Source organism: Sapajus apella, unplaced genomic scaffold (assembly GCF_009761245.1).
Source record: "Sapajus apella isolate SASKATOON/1434 unplaced genomic scaffold, GSC_monkey_1.0 scaffold40, whole genome shotgun sequence".
NCBI classification, from domain to species: domain Eukaryota; kingdom Metazoa; phylum Chordata; class Mammalia; order Primates; family Cebidae; genus Sapajus; species Sapajus apella.
The window spans coordinates 15558831-15564618 of record NW_022436980.1 but is presented as its reverse complement, the minus strand read 5'-3'; the positions used below and the strand labels follow the sequence as shown (position 1 = coordinate 15564618).

At 32.9% G+C, this 5788-nt stretch overlaps 1 long non-coding RNA gene across 1 annotated transcript; it reads right to left on the bottom strand.

Annotated features, from left to right (window-relative positions):
- Positions 1–657: 657 nt before the first annotated feature.
- LOC116565349 lies at positions 658–3145 on the bottom strand. The gene is made up of 3 exons (XR_004275401.1): positions 2634–3145; positions 2258–2360; positions 658–1169 (listed from the first exon to the last, which is right to left on the bottom strand). It is a non-coding gene; the product is annotated as an uncharacterized LOC116565349 (long non-coding RNA).
- Between the last annotated feature and the right edge of the window lie 2643 nt (positions 3146–5788).

Here is a 5788-nt window from a genome sequence, read left to right as displayed (position 1 = left end):
AGAATATCTTGATTAGATTACACCTGTCAGAGCAACTGACAACACTATTAGGATGACAACAGAGACCAAGGATCTAAGAAGACGTCCAGAGAAGAAGGCGTCCAGAGGAGAAGGCAGGCAAAAACTGAGGCTGACCAAGGGTTCTGGCCAGACCACTAACTAGGACTGAAGCAAAGAAGATTGTGTAGAGCTTCCCATAGAGCTAGCAAAAAGAGGTTAATCGAAGACTAAAGGACACTGAGAGCAGCTGATAGAAGATCAAATTAAAGAAGGTCTCTACTTTCATACAACTTGCTTTCCAAATTCAGGAACCTAAAGCAATCACTTTGATTTTCTTTCACAAAACAAGCATCCCCTCAGAATCGAATATTAACAAACTTACTTCACTCCATTAATGATAATGAAACAAAGGATTAAGAGCAATAGCAGGGTTTTAACTAATCAATAGGTGACTTCATATGCAGAAATCTCTTTTCTGCAAATATCTATTGATTGGCCAAAGCAGGCCTTCTGACCTCTCCAACTCTCATTCTCATCCTTAATGTCTGTTATGGTTTGATTTGGGAGTGTTTGAAAAAAACAAAACAAAACATTGTAAGTAAAACAACAAGAACAAAGAACTCTTGATATCTTAGTTACAAAAGAGAACCCCCCCCAAATCAGTGTGAAACATTGAGCTTCTCTTCTTACTCCATGTTTGTAGAAATACATAATATTAAAGTTGAGTTCATATGTAATATTTTCTTCCTACCTTGGAAATATCAATAAAACATTCCTAAAGAAAAATTTTGTTAGTCTTAAGATAATCTAAGGCCACTATTCTTTATGGGTACACCACATTGAGGAACATGAGGTATTTAATGTCAGACTTTCAGATTATTCTGACTAACTCACCACTTTGCCCTTCATATCTTCAAAACAACTATTTTGAGAACCACTGGTCTACAGCCAACAACATTCAAACCAAACTGTGAAACTGTGGCTACACTGTCTAAATATCATTCTTCCACAATGCTCATATCAGCAACCTACTTTAAACCACCACAACAGTAAAAATAATTTTGTACTTTTTATGGTAAAAGTACAAAAGTTATAGTACCTTTTTTTTATAACTCATCTTCTCTGGGGTAAGAAAAGCAATTTCTGCTACCAAAGAAAAAATTTGCTACCTGTATAAAGTAGATAAAGCATTAATAACTTTGTAATGAAGTAAATCTCTTCGATGTCTTTGATCTTTTTAATCTCACAGAAAACTAAACCAAATTTCAAGATCTATCATTGTTTTCATGCCAAATCAAACTTTTATTTATTTAAAAAAAATGCTGAACATGAGTAGTGCCCTCAAGTGATTACAGTCTTTTAACATGTGCTCTATACCCTTTCTTATCTTTTATTTATACACAGAAAAAAATTTTTGGATTTCTGATACCAACATCTCAGCAGCAAACATCCCTCCCTTAATGAGCTCTTTCTGCTTTTTTTTTTCAATATTTTAATCCTTAGTTATCAAAACTCAAATTTCCTGAGTTCTTTTAACACTTTTTGTGATACATTAAAGTTAAGATAAAAAACCACCTGCGCTTAACACAAAATCTCTTGTCTGTCTGAATGAACGTCTATATATATACACATATATCCAATACAGCACAAATTCTGTTGCTGAGTCTGAAAGGTTTAACGTCTATGAGTCTATGTTAATTTGTTTTTGTTTTAGTTTATAGCAATGGCACTCAAATATTAATATATATCAAAATTACCTGTAAACCTTGTTTAAACACAGATAGGTGGGCCTCAACCTTAGAGTTTCTGATTGAGCACACGTAGAGTAAAGCCCAAGGTTTGCTTTCTAGCAAGTTTCCAGATGATGCTGATGTTCCAGCTTGGGGCATCATGTTTTGGATCATAAAACTTACTAAGTCTTATGAACTTAGATAAGCACAGAATTCCATTCTAGGGTTACCTCTAATAGCTGCATTTGGTCAAATGTCTCTTAGGATAAGTTCACAACAATAATCAAAATTCCCATCTGAGAATTAATTTTCATCTATTTTTTTCAGCCTTATTTCTACAGCCTGCAGGAATATTAAAAAATATTCAGCCCTATCATAAACACAGATACATCAAATAACTTAATATTTCAATAAAAGAGGAATCAATGTGTGCACAGTTTGTTGGTCAAAGGTTAACAGTCAGAAGACAGCTATTATCACCTTTTTGTAGTGAAGAAATCTAGGTGCTAATAGCTTAAGGGACTTACCTGATGTCATTTAAAAAACTTCAAGTGGTATTTAGAAGAGGATCTGATCAACATTTTTAGTTCCTTATTTGTGGCAATAATCAAAAGGTAATGCTGTCTGTTTCTGGATGACAGAAACAAAAATTTTATTTCTTATTTTCATACTTAAAAGGTGCTGCTTTGGAAATACTCTGTAAATTATTAATGTTAACGATAATTTTATCTTACCCAGAAAGAGATAATTTTATCTTACCCACATATATCATCACCAATGGATAACAAAACACAGTTGTGATAAAGTACTTGCTTGTATGAAACCTACAAGTACACAAGGGCTTTCAATAAATAAAATAAAGGGAACGAATGCATCTTCAAAGAGTATTAGCCAAGCAACAACCTGGGGACCTAAATGTCTCATCTCTCACTCCCAACTTTTCTTCTTATGAGCTTTTAAGAAAGACCATCTCCCTGGACATAAGAATCCTCATCTGTAAAAGAAGAAGTATTGGAATAGAAGAGCTCTAAATCATTTAAGCGATAAAGATGATCACATAGCAGTCAAGCAAAAATTTATTTCTTTTGCTTTTTATTAATTTTCTCATTTAGCTGAAGATAGCAATTTATCTCAGCTAAAAAGTAAATTTTTAAACATATATTAATCTGGCCGTATCCTTAAAAACAGAGATTCACTTCTGCAGCAAAATGATTGACCCCGAAGTGAATCTTACAGTTAAAAATTAACAAGCAAATAAATACTACATCCTATTGAAATTACTGTACACTATAAGAACAGTAGAGAAGAAATGTATAATAAATGTTAAAACCCTACATGAGTTGCTATTATCATTGTTTGTTAACATTCATGGGCTAGTTTTTTTTCCCTAATAAACCATTAGACTTTATTTTTAAATATTGCCTTACCTTTCATAGCTATCTCTCTCTTGCTCTTTCTCCCATACACATGCACAGAGCTTTCTATTTTTCTTTATTAAGTCAGTTTCAGAATAATTATGAAAAAAAGATTTAAACTAAAATTACAGTCAGGGTCTGATTGCACCTCCAGAAAAAAAATCAAAATGGTAAATATAGGTACCTGGGTAAACTTCAATAAAAGATACTCAGTAGGAGCCAATATTTTGCTCAAATATTTCTTAAGAATATAGCATTGCCATTATATAAATAGATAATATTATCTCAGAAAAAATATATTTCAAATAATGTTTCATAAAAACATTACATTGCTCTATCATTTGAATAGATAAATTAACATTCTATTTAATTTTTACTTTCAAAGTAGCATATCTATTTTGAACTCTAAGGCCGGAAATAATCATTAATGTTTCTCATTTTAAAAAGGTTTTTCAAATCTAAATATTAGTCACAGATCTTGTTATTATGATGTATGAAAATACGCAAAAGAAGTGTCTTTAAAATACTCATCAACATCCACTGATTTCTACCACTTGGATGCCTGTTGGCCAACATCATTATACTACCAAAAGCAATAAACCTGGATTAGAGAATTCTGTCTACAATTATTACTAGAGAAAAAATAAAACTCACCATCCTAGAAAATTCCTATCTACTTAACATTATATTTGCTATTGTAAACATTTTTAATCTAAAAAGGAGTTTAGGTTTTACGAAAACTTAAAACATTCTTGAGAGCAGTTAACTGTTCATCTTGATTGGCCATTTAAAACAAACCAGACATGTTGACAACCTGAAGGTCACTTTGGTGGTTATCACCCATTGTAAAAATTGGGGGGAGGGCTAAATAAAGAAAAGAATTTAAAGAAAGGTTACATCATTCTTAGTGCATTAAGATCAAAATATAATACTGACTTACAGATGAATGACAGATATTCCATAAATTATTTAAATAATCATATATTTTCACCATTCCTTTTATAGATTACACACTTAGCAATTATCATTTGGGGGGGGTAAAACAAATTTCTGCCTTTTTCTTTTCCATTTTTTTACTAAATGAACCAAGTTACTGCAGCAGGTTTATCTCTTTCTCAGGCCAATCATTATGCTGAGGAGTGTGCTCTCACTAGTAGAGGATGTCATTGGTGGCAGCTCTACTTGTTGCCCTCACTGGAGAACAAAAACATGCCCCAGTGTTCCCACAGTTCATTATGGAACTACCTAACTCTTTCATAAACTGTGCAGTCACTTGGGAATCTATTTATGCTGGCAACTAATCACAACTAAAAGGTGATGAAATATGACACTATTAAAATTCAGCTGTTTGAAGATGATTCACTGATGAAAAAAATACCAAAAATTAATATAAAAACTTTATGCTACTGACTTTTTGTGAAGTATAATCCCAATTATATCCCCAAAATACCTAGAACAAATAGAAGGAAATATATTAAAATGCTGTATGCAGCTTCCTTTATTTATTGATTATTATAGATTTTTAAGTTTTTTCTTTCACTTTGCTTCTAGTACTTTTTAATTAAAAAAAACACACACACAGTGTGTTTTAAACATCATTATTAAAGAAAAAGAGAGAGCTCTGAATGAACCAGAGAAAGCAAAGAACCAAATAGAGAATTTGTACCTGACATGACCTTTTAAAAGTCAGAAATTCTGAACACTCAAGGAGTAAGTGTGTTTCAGAGGAAATGAGTTTACAAACTGAGAATCATCAAGAAATGGACACAAGTATAAGGCAGAGGAAGAAGATGAAGCAGACAAGTTGATACTTCCAAAAATATTCATGATGTTTTAGATATTTAAATTTATGTTAACAATTTAAGTATTAATGTGAATTTAAATATAATCATACTAGACACAAAGTGAATAGTTAAAATTAAGATTTTATGTTAAACTACTACTTGAGGGCCGGGCGCGGTGGCTCAAGCCTGTAATCCCAGCACTTTGGGAGGCCGAGGCGGGTGGATCACGAGGTCAAGAGATCGAGACCATCCTGGTCAACATGGTGAAACCCCGTCTCTACTAAAACTACAAAAAATTAGCTGGGCATGGTGGCACGTGCCTGTAATCCCAGCTACTCAGGAGGCTGAGGCAGGAGAATTGCCTGAACCCAGGAGGCGGAGGTTGCGGTGAGCCGAGATCGCGCCATTGCACTCCAGCCTGGGTAACAAGAGCGAAACTCCGTCTCAAAAAAAAAAAAAAAAAAACTACTACTTGAAAGAAGGGACTATCAAAACCGCTATTTAATAATGCATTTTTTTAAACTTTTAGAGCCTAACAACTTTTACTTTCCTTTGCTTTTCAATTTCTTCCAAAATTACAAAATTATATTAAAAGCCTCTTAATAACTGATCTCTTATAGTCTGCATATCTGCTAATGAATGGTATAGAAGACAAAAAAACCTTTTTATCAGGCAAATAATCGTCTGTGTAGCATATATTCATTGTTAGTAATTCTGAGCTTTTAAAGGTAGAATTCACTATAAAGTTTTGTGAAATGTTCTGATATGCAGTTCTCCCCAGTGACTAGAGGAAGATATTTATATGAAATATAAGCTACCACAACCACTTATGAAGATGGCAAACTTATATTCCTAGCTC